Source organism: Euprymna scolopes, chromosome 22, assembly GCF_053919585.1.
Source record: "Euprymna scolopes isolate OS-2025 chromosome 22, ASM5391958v1, whole genome shotgun sequence".
Lineage (NCBI taxonomy): Eukaryota > Metazoa > Mollusca > Cephalopoda > Sepiida > Sepiolidae > Euprymna > Euprymna scolopes.
In genome coordinates, this window is record NC_136503.1 from 81138949 (window position 1) to 81158708 (window position 19760).

A 19760-nucleotide genomic window follows, 5' to 3' on the forward strand; every position below is an offset into this window, starting at 1 on the left:
TGATAGCCTTCAAGTCCAATGCAAACAAGTTCTTGTTGAGCTTTCCCCTTAAATAATCCCAATAATCTACTCTATCTACACTATTAACGATTATTACATTATCACATTAACCCTTATCCTCAAGTGGCCTTCAGGCCTTGAAAAGTGCTGACGTCCTTGTAAAAAAAAAAGCCTGGCATCTTCAAGTCTACTATGATGAGTGTTGATATGTCCTGTGAAAGGGATATATATTGTGGTCCTGGATATGACCTAAAACTATATCCAGTGGTGAGGCCCCAGCTTGTGGGCTTTGGGGAGTGTGGAGTGAGCCATCCTTTAATTACCATTGCTCCCAGGTCCACTCTGACCCAGAGTGGTAGTACCTGTTAGGGTCCCAATTATGGGTTGAATAGAAACCGACTTAAAAACAACAAATATATTCTATTAAAAAATTTTTCTTCAAATTCTTTGGATTCGGCATTAAATAACCCGAAAAGGGTTGATGTGCCGTAAAACAAAAACAACCAACCAGGATATCGTTTGAAGTAGCTGAGTGGGTCTTGCTACCGTTTGAGTAATAATATGGAAAGTCATCATACAGGTGAGTGTCGTAGTTGATGCTGGCATTCCTAGCATGAGCCTTGCGTACCTTTCAGTGGCTCTCTGGGGTGGCTCTACCAGATGGTATTCATGGTATTTAACCAGGACAATCATAAGGTTGTAAGGAGGAAAAACCCGGATGCACTTATATTCATCACATCACCTCTCCCTGAGCTAATTTTCCTGTGAAATTTAGCTTTAATATCTTCTCTTTTAGCATCTGGACATAATCTATTCATCTTTTTCTGAGCCTTTTCTTACTCAATCCTTGTCATAGTGACATTTAACACACTGGTACTTCTGGCCATCGAGCATTTCTGTATGTCCATGAAAGGCTTTTTGCATTGAGGTTCTCGCGTAGGTTAGATTCCGCAAGAAGTTTTTGTATACTCCCCAGATCATAATATCTCTGATTCGCAAATGGACACTGTCTCTATCTTTTTTTTGATCGGGTTAAACAAAATTCCCACCGTAGCGTTGTCTCAAGTGTTTGTTTAGCTTTTTCGTATGAAGTGAAACTTTTAGAAAAAGCGGCAAAGCATTTAAACCGTCATACGTTTGATTGACTATGCTTAAATGCGACGCACGCAACTTCTGCTTGCGCAATGGCAACATCGGCTAACGTGTTACGTTTTTTTACACCTTCTTTCCCTCCTTTGCATTACAGGTTCGAGCCTGCCTGCCTATTACCACTTTTTTTTTTAACCTCACCTTCTTTTCTTCCTTCGCATTACGGGTTCCAGCCTACTACCATTTTTTTTTTTCTAATACCTCTCTCCACCCTGTTGTTTTCCCCCACCCCACCGGGCTGCTTTTTATTCCCACCCTTACTACACTACCGCAACACACCCAGGCAACGCCAGGTACCCCTGCTAGTCTTGAAAAAAAGAAGAATCCAGGTTGTCCTCGATGGTCGTATATGAAGACGATATGATATAAATGCAGGTGTACCTCAGAGGTCAATCCTTGATAAAATTGTCTCTGAGATGGGTATATTTGCTGACGACAGCACACTCTATAACAGGCATGAGGGAAAAATGAATGAACACATATCCAAAGCAATGGTGGAAACCCTAAAGGAAAACCTCCAGTCTGTAGTGGAATGGGGAGAAAAATGGATGGTAACATTCAATGCTTCTAAGCTTTTTTCCTTTAATAATTACAAGAAACCTTCTCAACCACCAATAGCTATAGCTAATGATACATTATTTGGAAGTACTTTGCTCAAACTCCTTGGCTTAACGTTCACTGGGAACATAAATTGGAACAGATACATCACAGGCATTGCCGCAGAATTCTTTGTGCACTGTTACACCCATTTTAAAATCAGTTCTTGAATTTCTTCTCTGTTGAGTGTTTGGGTTTTCTTTAGCTCCATCTTTACGGAATACTTATGTTAAAAGTTTTGATCGACAAAAGTAGAAAGAAAAAACAAGAGTTTTGGGCTGCCTTCAGAATTGAATTGAAGAAAACGTTTACAAATTTCTCATCAACAATGACAAGAGCATCATAGAAGAACAATTTCAGCTTCAATATCAAGACATCATCCATACTGACCAAACTCTGAGGTTTGTGCTCCATTGAAAGTCAATGTATTTTTGTTTCATTCCCCTTTAATCAAAGGACGAAAAGGTCCTACTAAAAGGGAAATTATTTGTTCCAGAAAAAATGCCCTCGGAAGAAATTTTGATTTTGAGGAAAAAAATATTAGGATCAGAAAATCCTTGAAGATTCCGAGAGAGTTACTCTCAAAGAGAAATCCCCTTTTAAAGAAAAAAAAAAAGATTTACTTTTCTAGAAAAAGAAAAAGAGCATTCCATCTGGAAGAGAATTTAACCAAGAAGAGACTTATTTGAAAGAAGAAATATCAGAGAATAAAAGACTGAAAGAAAAGACTTTGAAAAAAGACATTTATAAAAGACTTTTTATATTTAATTTTTATTGTATGTTTTTCTTTTCAGTAATCATATATATATATATATATATATATATATATATATATATATATATATATATATATATATATTCTCCATAACATTTAGTATCGCTCAGGGTGATAATATCTATCTCTCATTATGCGACGCACCTTCCGTTTGGTGCAGATTGCGAACCCATATAACTTATTTTTTGTTATTCCTTCTGATCCAGGGCAAGTTGGTTGATGGATGCCTAACTGTTGAAAGATGTCCAATCAAAAACATTTTCTCTCCACCTTTTTCCTCTACTTCTGTTGACAGGCCACTGGTTGATCGTTTGACATGGCTCAAAAGTTTAAGAGTTTTACTTTTGATTTTATCAAATAGACGGGGTAGGGAAGTAATTTTTTTTAATGAAATTTCACATTAATATACTTTATGTGATTGGCAATGTTCTTAGATAGGTTTTGTATCGGAATGTCTTGAACAAGCATCAATAATCTATGATCGAAATAATCCGATAAATGAAGGAACAGGGGATTTTGACCAAAGTTAACACCTTACACAGCCTAACATCACAAGTGCATTTGAGAAGCTTTATTACCTCATGAGCTGAAAAGCTTGACATATACTATCAACAGTAGGTTCTCTACAGTGCAATATAAACTAAATGTATTGTGAAGTAAGTCACTGCGAAAGACATGTGAAGTTTCCTCCCAATGCACCGCGATGGATCCTCAACTAGTGCAGGTAATCAATTGATTTGATTGGAAAAATGGGCTATTTCACTAATTTTGATAACAATAAAAATATAGGGGATGTAACATTCGTTGATCATCATTCAATCCCGAGCAACGCCAAGTCATCCTGCTTTTATTTATCATGAAAATCATAATACATTTTTTAGGGCATACAACAAGTGCCGGGCAGATGCTATATAATAAAAATGGTACAACTTTATGATTAGGCATGAAGCCCTAAAGGAATGGGAGGGGGGGTTGTTGGGGGGTCGTCCACTGGTCTATTCCCTAAAACCTAGTTGCAATCACCACAATACCGCATTCACTCTATAAACTTAAGCTATTTAAAATCTACCCAGATGAGATAAAAATGATATATTTGCAATATTTACAATGCTAATATATATATGTAAACGTATATATATATTAGGGATTTTTTTTTTTATATATACAAAAATTGGGTGATGTGTATGAAATATGAGGTTGTGATGTGTACGAAATATGAAATGATGAACTTGTGGTGTGTATGATATATGGGGGTGAAGGCCTTAAAACATGCCAAAATAAAGAAAAATAATAATAATACAAAATAAAGAAACCAAATAAAATGCTAATGATGATGTATTAGCAGGAATCCTCCCTTCCTAATCTAATTCTGAAATGTTTCCTGTTTTCCAGTTCACCACCAAAAACAAGGGAGTCATTTCCTAAGTGGGAGTGGGCAGTCTACGGACAAAACAAATGGGTGGGGTTTGTGGGGATGTACGGTGACCTCCAAGATGTGTGCCATGGGGATGGACAGGGTCTAAAAAATAAATTATTGGGTGTGGGCTTCTTGGAGGTATACTAACACCTGAAAAATAAATAATGGGGCCCTGAGATTCATTCATACCAACTAACTAAGGGACTGATCCACCAAGATGGGATTTTTTCTCTTTTTGTTCTTATAGTCGGCGTGTGCCATGCCTAGGCAGGGAACACGTACTCGAGCCTGTTTCGCGTGAACGCGCACAAACCATCTACGACTAAATACCGAGCAGGATAGCCTCCTTCTATCACATCTGATTTTGATCTTAAGTTGGTGTTTAAAATACGAAATCAGATAGTGATGATGAGAGATTGGATCCCCCCCCCTCGCACTATCTCTATGTGTGATGTCCACACAACTAGTCTAGCTACGCCTAAGATCACTAGGAACACCTCCCAAGGCCACAGTGGATCATTCCTCCCAAGGCCACAGTGGATCTGCGTTGTAGACTACGGATGCCAAATCCAGGCACATCACCTGGTCGAAAAGAAGAAAAAAAATGAACCAATCAGATTAAAGGATGACTTTATAAAGACGGAGAAGCGGACATTTTTATTTTTAAATTTACATGATGGCAATAAGATAAACAAAATGACCGGCTTCAATATTTTATTCTACGCTTACAAGGGTTCATTTTTTAAACAAAAAATACTATTTAGCGAAAAATAATTTTTTTGGCAATAGTGCCCATCCTCAAATAGTTCTCTTGAATTTGTAACGCTAAAATTGGATTCTACCCTTGTACAGTTTAATCAAGACATAAAAAAAATAAAAATATCGAAAAAAGTTTATATTGTACGTATCCATTATGGAATGAAGTTCTCCAAAAAAAAAAATTTCACTTAATTTCATCAAGTAGTTTTTTATGTTTTTCTTTTTGTTTTTTGTTTTTTTTTTTGTATTTTTACAGCAATGAAACAATTTGCTATGATACTGAGCAAAAGGTTCAATTTTTAGGAAGAAAAACTAGGATTAAAGATGGGGAGGGAGTGTCGGCGCTTTAAACTGAGTTATCTCCCCGTGGCGCGTTCTAAAAATCCAAACAAAAATTTTAAAATTCCAAGATGTCTACCTTCAACACGCTGTCATAAAAACGTGTTCTTCCGCTATAAAAAAACAAAAAAACTACTCAATCAAATGAAGTGAAAATTTTTTTTCGGAGATCTTCAGTTCAAAACGAATACATACAATATAACTTTTTCTTTTCAATATTTTCATTTTTTAATGTCTTGATTAAACTGTACAAGTACCAAATTTTTTACATCCAATAATTTTATATATAGATTTAAACAATATTACCTTAACATAATTATAGTCTTATAACAATTCTAAATATAACAAACTCCTAATTTAAAGGTCAAATAATAACATAATAATTAATAATTCAGCTTTTAAATGTCTTAAAATAAGAAAACAAATGGGATAGTAGGAGGAGTTTGGTCACATCTTTGGAAATATTTTTTGTAAGGTTAATTTGAAATTTTAGAAAACCAATAATTAAAATCTTTTTTTTTTTTTTTTGTGAGATGTTCGATGTTTTAAAGAAGATGATTCTTTCCTTTTTTCTTTCTTCATTTCTCCACGATGGGCTGATTCTCCAGAGTTAATGCCACCAGGGAAGTGAAAACGACAAAAAAAATAAAACCAACAATCTTTGGAAAAGGTGTATTACACCGAAAGTCTTAAAAAAGAAAAAATAAATTATTTTAATCATTTAATAAAATATTTTTAACATTATTTGATTTTATAAAATTTCAAATTAAATGGTATAGCTAAAAAAGGAAAAAATGAAAATAAAATAAAAATGTCTCCCGGGTGACGCTGGCTAAGGACAACTTACTGAACGAGAGAAATGCATGTAAACAGAAAACTAAAAAGGAAGAAAATAGTGATTTTAATTTGACCAGTAATAATTTAATCTTTTTTGTTAATTAAATAATTTGGTAAAAAAGAGGCACTAACCGGAATTATTTTTTTGTTTTGAATGTATTTTTTATATAACTTTTTTAAGAAAATATAATGGTAATCTCCAAAAATACCGTTAGGGCTTACAACATGGCCGCCAGAAGAGTCACGTGATCCGGTTGATCCAAAACATAAATCGCCGTATTACGAAACCGGAAAACGCAAATTTAAAGCAAACTTTGACAAACAAGCATAATAATTAAGTACAAAAACAGTTTTTCAATATCATAATAATAAATAATTTATTTAGAACGGTCATTTAATTTTTTGTTGAGAAACAATCACAGTTTGTTTGTTTTTTAAAACAGTGTTTATAAAAAATATTTTATTCAGAGTTTTTCATAAAAATGGTATTTAAAACAAGGTGTTCATTTTTTTTAAGATGTAATGTTATAAAAATATGATGTAAAAAAAAACAGTTTATATTTTTAATTTTCATTTTATAAATTTAGACAGAATAGATGGAGGCGATGCAACAAATTAGCTCACAAAATTTATTTGGGCCGACTCTTTCACGTGCGTAGACATTTTGTAAACATTGTTTTTAAAAAATAAAAAATAATACTTCTATTATGTTTTAAACGACTGTAATAGTTTATTTTGGAAGTATATTTCATAAAGAAAATTGACAACCCACTTTAAAAACAGAAATTACGAGTTTTATATATTTTATTCGCAGTTTTTTGTTGGGGGTGTCAAAAATTCCGCCTAAAATTCTGATACACCTAGTCCACCACTTGTTTGTTCTGAATAAAATACTTTTTATAAACACTGTTTTAACTAAAAACAACCTAAGATTGTTTCTCAAAGTTTGCCTATTTTTATAACAACATTATATCAACAAAAAATTAAATACAAACAAATTGTGATTGTTTGTCAAAGTTTGCCTTCAAGGCTGCGTTTTCCATTTGCACGATTCATGTTTTGGATCAACCGGATCACATGACTCTTCTGGCGGCCATGTTGTAAGCCCTAACGGTATTTTTGGAGATTACCAATATAATTATTTAAATGGAAAATGGAACAGTCAAATTAGAATATTTTTAAATGTTTGCATTTTTTGTTTTCATTAACTTTATTTGTGTAAATAAAAAAATTTTTTTTTGTCTTTTGAAAAAAATAAATTTTTCTTTAATAAAATAAAAGTTATTTCGGAGAAATTATTCAATTTAAAAAAAAATCATTAAATTTAGATTGTCTCCCCTTTGCTCTGCTGGAACTCTTCCAAAGAGGGAAACAAAAAAATATTTCCGATTAGTTAAAGTGCACTAGGGCCCCAAAAGAAAAAGTATAATTAAAAGTAACAAACAAAAAATATTTTTTTTAAAATAATAATAAAATAAAAATAAAATGACTCCCGGGCAATGGTAGGTAAGTACAACAAATGGAAAAAAAAAAAATGCATATAACACAAACTTCAAAAGAAGGAAAATATACTGATTTTAATTTGACCAGTTTATTTTTGGAAAGTGTTTTTAATTGGAATAGCTTTATGCTCTTCATTCTTTGTTTAATCGTCCAACTGGCATAAAAGTGCAACTCCTCGGCACACCCAATGTTCTTCTAGTTTATCTGACGGCAAAACAACACTAATAACAAAGTTTGTCGAATGACCTGTCGTCGACAAAGTTCCCCGTCGCTCACTCGTTTTATAAACCGGACATAAGTAAGATGGCATGACAGGTATCTCAGATCTTTTCATTGGGCTAATCCATAACATAGGTAAAGTATCGAATAACACTTTGGGGTACGATTCTTCCAATACCGCTTTATTTTTGCACCAACGTGCACCATCAAGAAACAAACCATGGACATATACGCCATCTGCCGGAGGATCCTTGTACTCCTCATCTTCAAGAACGATAAAGTGGAATCCAAGTAAATCAATCGGAATCCTATATTTCCTTGCATAATTCTGTTGGGCTCCAGTAAGAAAAGCTTGTGTGAAATAAAAACCAGACAACCAATATACCACCGGGGGGCCATTGTCAAACCAGCTCTGCAGAAATTGTAACCTTGCAATAAAATCTGCAATATAACCACCAAGTGGTTTCAATGATGGGTACGACTTACCCATCCATTTTGCTGGGATTTTACCGATCATAATATTAGTTACAATTGCTTCTAGTTCACTAGACATAACCACCAGACCTTTCACAGCCTTGCGAATGCTAATTAAATCGCTTCGGATAACTGATAGAAGTTTATTGAATCTTCCCATCTCTTGTACCAACACTGTGTTCATGCTCTGCTCATACAATGTTGGATATTTTAAAAGTGCTGCATCAGTGTCAAAGTTTGGTGGAAGCTTTCCCAAAATGTCAGCTGCAACCTCTTCCAAAATCTCATCAGCCGATTTACCTCCTCCTGATGTCGCTTTGGACAAAGTAAGTAGAATGCTCCCAAATAAAGAATTTGTTTCTGCCAGATCCTTCTTGATATCAGCATTAGCATTCATTCCAAATATTCCCGGTGCTGCATTTAGTGGCAGACTCTGCATGAACGTAATATATGTCTCATATTCATCATTTGGTGGAGCATAATAAACGTGTGTGTCATCAAAATAGTAATCATCATTGTATATGATCTCCGGACAGTAAAATCTCCTTAAAATGGTTGTCAGTGTCCTTCGATCCCAGTTATCAGTGACTCTTCCTCCATAATTACATTCTCCGGTTAAATAACGTAGTGCTTCAAACTGTACTTCCTCATACTGATTTAGAAACATAGCCAATTGCTGAACACTTATCTTTAAATCTGTTTCATTAAACTCGTATGGAATGTTCCAACCGATTGGCCCAAAATTTCGCCTTTCTTGCACAAGAGCATGGAAGAAACATAAACCAAAAAGTAATTTTTTAAAGGCGCCACTGTTTTCAACTCCATTAAAGAAATCAGGGTCAGAAATTGGATCACTAAGATAAGAACGAATGATGTTAAATCTGACACCTTTTGGCGGTTCATTTGTCATCTTGACGCCATTTTGTAATATTGATACCGGAAATGTAGCAGACGGATAACTGGTGAGCCACAATCGAAAATCCGGATGAATTACGTCCGGATTGAGTTCTTCACAAATTTTTTCCAATGAAGTCATCCAGGAAGCAGCCAGATGACAATTCTGCAAGAGGACCCAAGTTCCTTCTAGGACGCCACGTTCTATCATTTTAACTGCAATTGGACCCTGACCTTGCCCAAGAGATAGCGAGTCAAATTTTGTCGAGGAAAATCCTTGATCAGTGGCAAATTTAAGTAACGAAGCTAAAGGGTCAGCACCAGGTGACAGGACGAACAACAATGGTGCACAACAATTGCTGTCATCAAAAGACTTTTGGAGGTCAAAAGGAGGAGGTTCAATAAACTTTTTGCCTAGTTTGTCTGTCACAAAATCTTGGATCGCTGGAACAATCTTATCTGCCCTCAAGCATCGCAAAACCAACATTTTTTGGATTTGATTAAGCGCAGTCTCCCATTCGCCAGGAAGTGGTTCTTTGTGGGGCGCCAAACTGTCATAAATTGGTTTCCATAAGTCTGTGTTCTCCTGAAAATGAACACGAATTGAATTAAAACTCTTCATATGGTCTAAGCGACAGATTTCGTTCCATGATTTTATTGGTAACCATGTTGAAGGGTTTGCTAACGGGTTGTCAACGCCAATTCCACCGGTCAACAAGAATCTATATTCCTCTTCATTGACTTCCTTGTTGGCCTTTAAAATATTAATGCAGAGGATAAATGAGAAAAGCAATTTATGTTTCTCAAACAACGACCGACAAATGTTTTGATACAACGAGTATGTAAAGTGAGTACGAAGGTTTCCAAGTCGTACTTCAAGATCCTCCGAGGCGTCTGCATTTGCAATCGATAATATGAAGAGATTAACGAACCACGTCAGTGAATACTGATACATTGGGTCAATGTTAGCCAGTGCAGTTATTGTAAAGAACAAAGTTGTGGAATGTGAAGCGATTGGCTGATACCCGCTTCGGGCTAAATCAATTTTTTTCTCTGTTTCCTCAGCAACTTCTTGCTTAGCTGAAATATCATCTGATACAGATTTGGACGATGAAAGAATTGTAATGGCTGTCTCATCTTCTAAAATGTTTCCTTCTGATGAAGATAACACTTCCAGAATTTTGTCCTCAATCTCTTTTAAGAGTCTTTTGTTTTCTGCGCCTTGCAAAATGAGAAAGTTCTTCTCCTCCTCCAGCTCTGGTTTTTCCTTGGCCACAACAATTCCTTGTAGTTGATCTTTCAAACCGTCTTCGGTAATCATGAAGTTTAATAGAGCCACTTTTACAGCCGTTTCGGGCAAATAATGTGGGTTACGCAGTTTTGTAGTCATGTAAAATTTGAAATCTTCTGAATATTCTAGTACGTTGTCACCAAGTCGGAGACACAAAGCACCAGACAACTTGAAAGTTTGTTTCAAAAGAAGTGGTTCAAGCATTGGATCAATTTCCTCACCAACATTCTCCATAAGAACTGGAGTTCCAAACTGTATGCTGTTTTCCAAAACGCGGATCAAATCAGAGTCTGTTGGCTTCACAACAGCTAAATTATTTGATTTTTCCATATTTTTTACCCATTTGTTTGCTTGGCCCTCTGGATCGATCATAAGAGGCCACCTATGAGCATTACTTAGAATAATTCCATTTTCAATAGAGAAACTATCAGTGGGCAAACCTGCTATATTCCAAGCACGAATTCTAACTGCATCTCCGAGAGTATGAACTGTAGAAAATGAATCCGAACAAGGCAGTCCATATTGTTTTACTTCCTTGAGCCATTCTACAATTTGGTCATTTCTAAAAGACGGTGTGAATGCACCAAGATAGGCTATGATACCCGATGCTATTAACACATCACCGGTCATGTTTACATATGCAGCTTGGAGTGACTCAGCAGCATGGTTCCATCGTTCTTTCTCACCTCCGAGATCGCCAATCAGTTGTTGTGCACGATGCATTTTTGTTGTACATAAATTCACCTGGTTTTCTGTGTCAATCTTTTTTTGTTTATTCTGTTCCATCTGACAGTTTAGAAGATCCAATTTGTCTTGCACTTCTTTCAATGAACTCCTTTGCTTCTCCAGTGATTGCATTGCAACCTCGAGTTCCTTCTCGGCTTTTGCCAGACTTTCTTTCTTTGGGGCCACTACTTTGGCTACTCTATCGTATACGTCAATTGCCTTCACCCATTTGCACAACCCTTCGCATGCTGTCGAAGCAACTTTTATCTTTTCTGGGTCAAAATCAGAGTTGGTGATATATTTGGTGCGAATCTGACGCATAATTTGTGGTGGTATATTGTCCTTGTTGAAATTATGCAAAGACTCAAGGAACTTAAGGTCTCCTAAGATACGCTTAGAAGGTGGCCAAAAATCCTCAATCATTTTCCCAGAACCGGATGGGTCAGGCACTCGATCAGGTTTTACACCCTTAAGCACACATACAGCCTCCATCACAAGCCGAATAAGATGTGGTGGGTTGTTCATACTTTTAACCAGAGTCATATCCTGCGGTGTTAATGTGTCCAAGGCCGACAGAGCTGAGTGAAGTGCGGGTATAGCTTCAGCTAACTCAGCGTCACATTCGTTTTTAATGACATTCGCTGCTTCGGCCTGTTCATTAGCCACAGCTTCGTCGGCTTTCACAAGTTTCTCTTTCCGTGCAACTTCAATTGATTCTTTCTCTACGTGCACCATCATCTCTTCAACAGCTTTTCCTGCAACAATCAGGTCTTTCTTCAGACCGACAAGGTCTTTCTGCATTTTTGCCACTTCGGTCGCCGCTAATAATAGTTTCTCAAGACCGACGACATAGCGATTCTTCAACTTTTGGTTTTCATCCCTTTTCTCCCCCAGCAAAGTGTTAAACGTCCCCATCAACTCCAGATATGATGTTGGCGTCACATAGTTATATCGCCCCAATTCGTTGAAAAACTTTTTGGACAATTCCGATGTGCTTGTGTGAAATATTTTGCATATATCAATACATCCTTCCCTTTCTTTTTCCGTCATTTCAATATTTGAAAGAAAACGTTTGGCAACTCCTTCCAGGGCATCCTCAGGCCAAGCCTGAAACCAGTTGATCGTACAACAATTTACCAATGATGGGAACTTTCGCAGTCGTTCTCGAAATGCATTACCAATCGGGCTCATAGCCAACACAATATGCAACTGATCTCGTACTCTCTGTATAAACATATTGAACAAAGCAACCGGACTGCCATCAGTTTGTCTTGATTTGTCTCTTTGCTTGTCTAGTTTGCGCATATTTTCGCATATTTCAGCCTTCTCATCAATCTGATAGAGATTTGGTACCTCGCCGGCATTCAGCAAATTGTTTATGTCTTCCAGAAACGACTCCTGTTTAATTTGAGTATCCGTGAAGAGAAATACTGCATGATTTTCGCTTTCGGTGGCTTTCTTTAAAATCATTTTCAGATCATCTTTCCATTCGATTTTGGTGTAACTTTTACTAATCTCCACCTGATAGAGAGAATAATCTGCTATAAATGCGGTTAATCTTGTCAACGACTGTCTGCCAGATCCTCCGACTCCGACCAGCAATGCATGACTTCTTGGCTGTTTCAGAATCCGAGATATCTTCGAGATATGTTCGATGGCAAACTTGAAAAGAACCAAGTTCATAGTTCTCTTACTTATATTGTTATACTCCTCCAAATAATTTTCAATAACTTCCCTAAGATGATCAATATCAGGAACAGCCTTGTATAAACTTGTGGTTGCTTTTGGATCCCCAAAGTCACAATAAATAAGGGTGCGAAGGTCGTCCTCTGTAACATTGTCATCTTTGTCCACATCCAAATCACTGAACAGCTGGTGGAAATTTTTTTGCATAACTTGCTCGCAGACATGTTCAATGCAATTAAATAGCCATTTGTGGTCATCGGAATCAACAAGCCTGTCATAAAACACCCGCAAGACTTCGTGCACCCACAGCCTAGCAATTGATTCAACAGTCAACACAGTCTCCGGCAAAGAAAGTAAAACCCCAGCTATAACCCGACTAAAATCTCTAAGGTTAAACAGGTAGTGAGACTTTTTCGGTGTCGGTAATAAGTTTTCCATTGCTCCTTTGTAGATCGCTAAAGTTGAATTGACTATCTGTTGTGAACAAGAGTCAAAATCGCTGCTAAAATTATTCTTCACCAAATGCCAATCAAGGATCTTTTTAAAAATACTGCACATGACACTATCATTAAACTCATTTATAGTAATCGTGTTGAAATGACGTAAAAATCTTGGGGTGATGTGATTGCGGCCACCCCCAGGTGGGCCCATTGCTGCTATTAATTGAAGATCGATCAGTTCAAGTTTAGAGACATCCTTCAGGTCATACCAGTTGCTGTGGTCAAACCATTGACGTAAAAGTTCGATTGGCGGTTGGGCACCATATGTTTCTTTTACCGGCATATTTAAATCGTCCACAAAAATTACCGCTTTTTTGCCAATCGGTGGTCCATACACACCTTTCTTTCTTTTGTCTAATTTTGACATGATGATATTTTGTGTTTGGTTAGCCGTCGTCTGCGCTGAAAAGTTTAGGATGTTTGCTGAAAATTTGGCTTTGTTCATTCCTCTCAATAAAAAATCAGTGATATAAGAACTTTTCCCCGTACCCGTAGGTCCGACAAACAATGCCGCTTTACCATGAGTGATGAGCATTTTCATAAGTTCTGTGTAACGAATTGTATCCACAGTGGGGACGATTATTTCATGAAAAGATGCATCCGTTGGAATTGGTGGCGCCAATTTAATATCTTCTTCCCAAGGAACCCAAGAAATATTTTCTTCTTTATCTAATTTATAATCATAAATGCTACCTTCTGAAGGAAACGGGTTCAAATAAGACTTTGCAGGAGCATTGACTCGGTTTATGAAGTCAAACTCATTGAAAGTCTTATCGGTCATTGCACCTTCGATTAGTTCACGTATAAGATCATTAAATACTTGGCGTCCAACCTCATCGCATGTGGATCCAACTGACCAGGTAAGACAGAAAAAGAAAATACTCTCTAACCACGTCGACACCTCGTTCACTTTCATGTTGATCATTCGCGTCTCTTCCTTTAGTTCGTCCATCATACAATCCATTAGATTCATCAAAGAACGTGCTATGTTGCTGCTCGATGTGGTTGACAATTCCCGGACCTTACCTTTACGCACCAGCCAAAGACAAGAATCTAGAAACCTCTCAAATAAGTCTGTAATTATTCTTTTGTATGTTTCATTTATGGTTTTAGGAAGTGTGTTGAGCCAGGAAGTAAATAATGGTCTCCACCCAAGGGATTGAGGTTCCATATAGATCATTCCACAGCGGGATACCGTCGCTGGTGAGGCAGCCTCTAAATCCATTGGTTCAAAGACTAAATTGGTGGTTACCGCCAATTGAATGATTTCACCACTCATCAAACAAAGCTTTTTATTATCGTCTAATACCGTGTTCATATTCTCAATCCAAATGGCATCAACTGGTCCGTCGAATATCAACCACTTGCGAGTTGGAGACTGTGACACTGCAAACGCTCGGTAGGATACTGCCAAAATACCGTCTGACCACTCGTGTGACATGGGATCAAACTCACCATACAACTGACCCATGGTTATCGATTTAGGATTGATAACTGTGATTTTAACTTTGTTTTCGCCCATCAAACCCATTTGGTGAATGTCTCCAAGCGCTCCTGCCAAAGCACGATAGGAACTGGTTTTTCCAGCAAATGGCTCACCGACGATCATGAAACCATGTCGTACAATCATCATTTCATAAACTTGTTGAATTTTCTGCAAGAAATATGGTGTACATTGTAAGTTCATTTTGTGACAATTATCTTCTACAGCTTTGTTAAAGACTTCGTAATCCGGGTCGGGCAGAATAATACCTGGAAACAAGTCAGAGGTGATACCATGGAATAATGGAAGATCGTGATCCAGGAATTTTGGCATGTTCACGTCCAGAATGGAACGCAAAATGAGGATATCTTCATTTTCTGTCGGGTATTTCAACTTTAAATTGGCCGCTGCGGTCAACACTGATTTGACAGCTCGCATGCCATAATCATAATGGGATTGACAAGACAGCTGTTCAGAGCACAACCGATATGTAGCAACAATTTTTACAGATAAAGGACGTGCCTGGATGAAGCCACAAGAGTACAAGGAGATCTCAGCGATCATAGCATAATCAGGAACCATCATAGCTACAGTCCGGAAAAGAGATTTCAGATTGTCTGGAAGTTCTGACCGACCGGCATAACCAGGATTCATTGTGATGAAAACTGAACACGTTGGATCTAGTTTTATTTCTGTCCCTTCAAACATGAGAGTGTCACTTCCATTAACGATTCCTCTCTGAATTGTAAGGATTTGTTGAGCAACCACTGATAACACTTCAAGGTCAATACGATTAAACTCATCAAAACACGACCAAGCACCACAAAATGCAAGACCTTTAAAGAATTTACCCAACGCAATGTAATCCAAACCATCCGAACAGTTAAAAACCACACATTGTTTTGCGACTGCTTTTGCCAAGTCTTTAGTAGTTTCTGTTTTGCCTGTACCAGCTGGTCCTTCGGGGGCGCCACCAAGATGAAGGTGCAAGGCTCCAAATAAAGTCCGATAACATCTGTCTGTTAGTGGTGTGATAACCAGACGACTACTGTTTCCCAAATATTCGTAGCCATATTTCAACATCGAATTGATCATTCGAGTCTCCATGGAGTTTTCCACCCAATAATACCGCAGTTGGCTGAGCCACTCAAAATCCAATTCATCGTCCACCTGCTTTTTTACTAGAATGCCGAGCACATCACGGGCATGTACATCAAGCACAATAAGCGCTTGCAGAGTGACCCGATTCTGTTTGGACAGGTCTCCACGAACCAGTCCAACCACTTCATTTATTTGCTCGTTGTTTTGGTCGAGGAACACCTGAAGGGCAGCCTCTCCCTTTTTGATAGCTTTGGTTACAAATGCTGTCCAGTACATCTGACTAACACAAAGGACAACCTGGCCTGTCCAATTACGAACCCACTCCCCTCTCTTTGTAATTTGGTAATCTGTAGTGGCTTCACCGACTATTTGGCACAATGTTACCAACATGGTTGATTCCAACTGAAGCAACCATTTTTCAACCTGGCCTCGTGCTTTTGACGTGGAAATAATATTTTTAAGTTGTACAATTTCACCTTCAGTGCTCAGCATGTGCGTGATGTCTAAGTTTTCGGTGAACTTTAGTTTAGCGATACCTTCAAAGCATTTCTTCAAATGTGGTTGAATTCTTGTCGGATCTTTTGTTTCCGACAAGATTTCCAGCAGTTCATCATTCGACAAGAAAAAGAAACGCGGAAAATAGAGACGTTTTTTCTCTAAATATTCGTTCAATCCTTTTTGAATGTGCTCCAGCGATTTGTTGCAGTCACATAATTTTTTGTATATTTTATCGATCTGTACAACAGATAGCGCCCGATTGTCTTCACACACAGCCCCCATTATACTACGCCATGTTTTCTCAACAATGATAAACCTTCGTCCCTCCTCAGGCATCTGTGTTAATATATCTGGAGAACTGAACACTGGCTCAAGATACATCCAGATCGACTGTACCTTTATCCAAACATCCAAAATGTCTTGTAAATGAATCAATTTCTGTTGCCAATCTAAGGTTTCAGCCTCTATTGGTTTTATGAAAGGTGAGCTGCGCATTGTCATCGTTTTGATAATATGATCATCAAGTAGCATTTGGATATCCTCGACTGAGGATAAAATATGAATTCCTGTCTGACGATAAGGTAACACTTTTAGCTCCAGTGGTTCCCATTCGGCCTTCATCTTTTGAAGGGCTTTTTCTAACGAGAACTCTTTTGATGCTGATTCGCTGATTGTTTCAAACGTCTCAAGATATGGGTTCAAATTCATCTGTAAAATTCCCTCAAGATTGTTACTTGCTTCTCCACGTAACGTAAAACCGATGAGTTCCGATATCTGGATCCAGTGCCGCTCACGTAGTCCCGGGTTGAACAGGGTCTGGATTATTGGCATGTGTGCTTTGAAACTCTCTACTTTGCCCTTCATTATGTTGGCGATATTCTTTGCAGCCGGCACATTATCGAATACTTTGTACAGCTTGTGTAGATCCCTTGATATGTTGCCGACGTCTGTCTCCACTGTGTCTGGATTCACTTCTGTCATCGGTCCGTACATCCACTTCTCAAATTTATCATTGAATTCATTAGACGTATTGTATAGATTTACATAGGGTCTCATGAATGAAAGAAGCTGCTGTCTCAGTGGAATCGTTGTTATATCCATTCCGTATGCTTCCTCTTCTTCCTGAATTATTTCAAGTTTATCGCCCGCTGCATATAACTTTGACTCCAGTTCTTGTGCGCTGCTAGCATATTCTTTCATCTTATCCAAGTCGCCAAAAGTTCGGAACTCTTCACTTTGTTTACTGTAGTTGTCAATGTCTTCGATGAGTCTCTTCCTTCTCACATTCATGTGCTCCTTGAACTGCTGCTGCTTGTCCTCAATCAGGTAGGCATGTTCCATAAAAACATCCGACATCTGCCTGTACCAGTTCACAGTACTGGAGAAAAGATCCATATCGCTAGCCTGTACATGGACGGTGGTCAGCAAAAAACTTAGTTGCCTCACTACGTCAGCCAAAGTTTTCTCTAATTCTGGCATCTGCTGATTCTGCATGTTCATGACTTCCTGCTTCAATTCCATCAGATGTGCCGTGTTCCTTGGTATCGCACTAGATTTGGTTGTCATCACATTTAGTCTTTGAATTATTACTTTCATTTGTTCAATATAATTAACACGGATTTTATCCAAAAGTTGCTGCCGTATAACCCCGGCTTTCAAACACAATGAGCTATACACTTCTTCACAATGAACCTGAAATATATTGATATGTAGCACTTGGATGGACGAATAAGTGAGCTCGTTAGTAAAGTTTTGGTATTTCTCTACCTGTGCACAGTAATCGGCAAAGTTATTCTCCTGTTCAACGAACGCTTTCACCTCCTCTTCGGCCTGATGGGAAATAAGCGATTGATACTTTTCGAATCTTCCAATGTAATCCCATAGTTGTTGACTCTGATTCAAGAGAAAGTCACAAACTTTTTTCTGGAGAGAGTCCAGAACTTCTTCCAAGACAATCGGCTTCAAAGACAATTTATTGTTGGTCACTCCCACACCTCTGATTCGTGGAATCATTGTTGAATTTGTGATGATTGCCTCATAAATGCTCAGAAAATTTGATTCAATGAAGTTAACATTAGGCACAACATTTATGAGACCATTCAAAGGAATTAAATTTACAACGATTCCAGAGTGCATATTCAGATTAAGTAGAAGTTCAGTAAATTCTATGATGGACTGCCGGGTCAACTCTTGCAATTGCAAGGTCATCAACGTGTTGACGCATTTAAAAAAATTTGAATCCTTTTTTGCTTCCGATGATTTAAGCAAGTTACGCTTAACAGTACTCGATAAAATTTCGTGCACGGAGTTGATCCAGTCATTGCACAGCGAATCTTTCACAGATTTGATATTTTTCAGACAAATGTTTTGAAAATAACTCACCTCCATTGCTTTTTCTTCCTTTTCAAAAACGCGGGTATCCACAAATCGTAAATCCTTAAACGACTTGTGCCACAGATTCATAAGTCGACTAACAACAGGGTTACATGTGTGCAGAATGTTGTTCATTGTTTTCCGGTTTTCATGAAAAGATTTTGACCATGGCTTCGGAAGCATTGCCATGTTCTGTTGATGGGTCAATAATACGTCTTCCCTCGACTCTTTCTGATCCATCGGATCTTTTAGAACAAATTCGGTCATTGCCTTTCTGACACTTATCAAATAATCTTCTTTTATTTCACTAAATAAGTCTTTTAATTTGTCTGCAAAATTAGTTCTCAGTTTTTCTGGTATGCGGGTGGCGATACTCTGTTGCCAGGTGGCTGTCATGGGATCTACATGAATGGTGTGAATGCCATGTTGAATGTGGTAATTATACCATAGCAGAGGATTCTTCTCTTCATTCAGAATTGATGGAATTATTTCTATAGATGACCTCCCATCTTCTTTCAGCAAAGTCAAGTGACTTTGTTTTGTGTTTTTAATACTTTTAACCCGACCCTTTCGGAATTTCTTTCTCTGATTTTGAGCCAATTGCATTGTCTCATAATGACTTTGTAATGGTGGAAGATGATCAGAATTTTGATACGCATTAAATTTGCTTGGCAATTCCGGACAAAATTCCTTCACAGAATTGATGTTGCCAGACCTTTCTTCTCCAGTGTCATCGGTTTTGTGAAGAAAAAACTCGGGTTGGTTTTCACTCCATATTGCTTTTGTTCTTTTAGCCGGAATTGTTGGCAGAAAATGATTGTTACCAATCTTATGAACTTTTTTAGGAAAATAGGATCCCAGCATTTTTTTTTTTTTTTTAATTCTAGATGCAACAACAAATTCAATATTTTTGCTGTTGGTTTTAAATGAGATAAACTTTACAAGAATAAAAGCATTCAAAATGGATAGAAAACAATGTTAGTTTTAGGTGCATTTAAAGTCACTAATTCTCAAACTTATATAAACCTATATACTAGCAAAGAGTAAACAAACATATATATATATATATATATATATATATATATATATATATATATATATATATATATATATATATATATATATATATATATATATAT

General features: G+C 37.3%; 1 pseudogene; it reads right to left on the reverse strand.

The window, feature by feature from the left end:
• Nucleotides 1-7448: 7448 nt before the first annotated feature.
• Nucleotides 7449-19625, reverse strand: LOC145243501 (dynein axonemal heavy chain 7 pseudogene; annotated as a pseudogene).
• Between the last annotated feature and the right edge of the window lie 135 nt (nucleotides 19626-19760).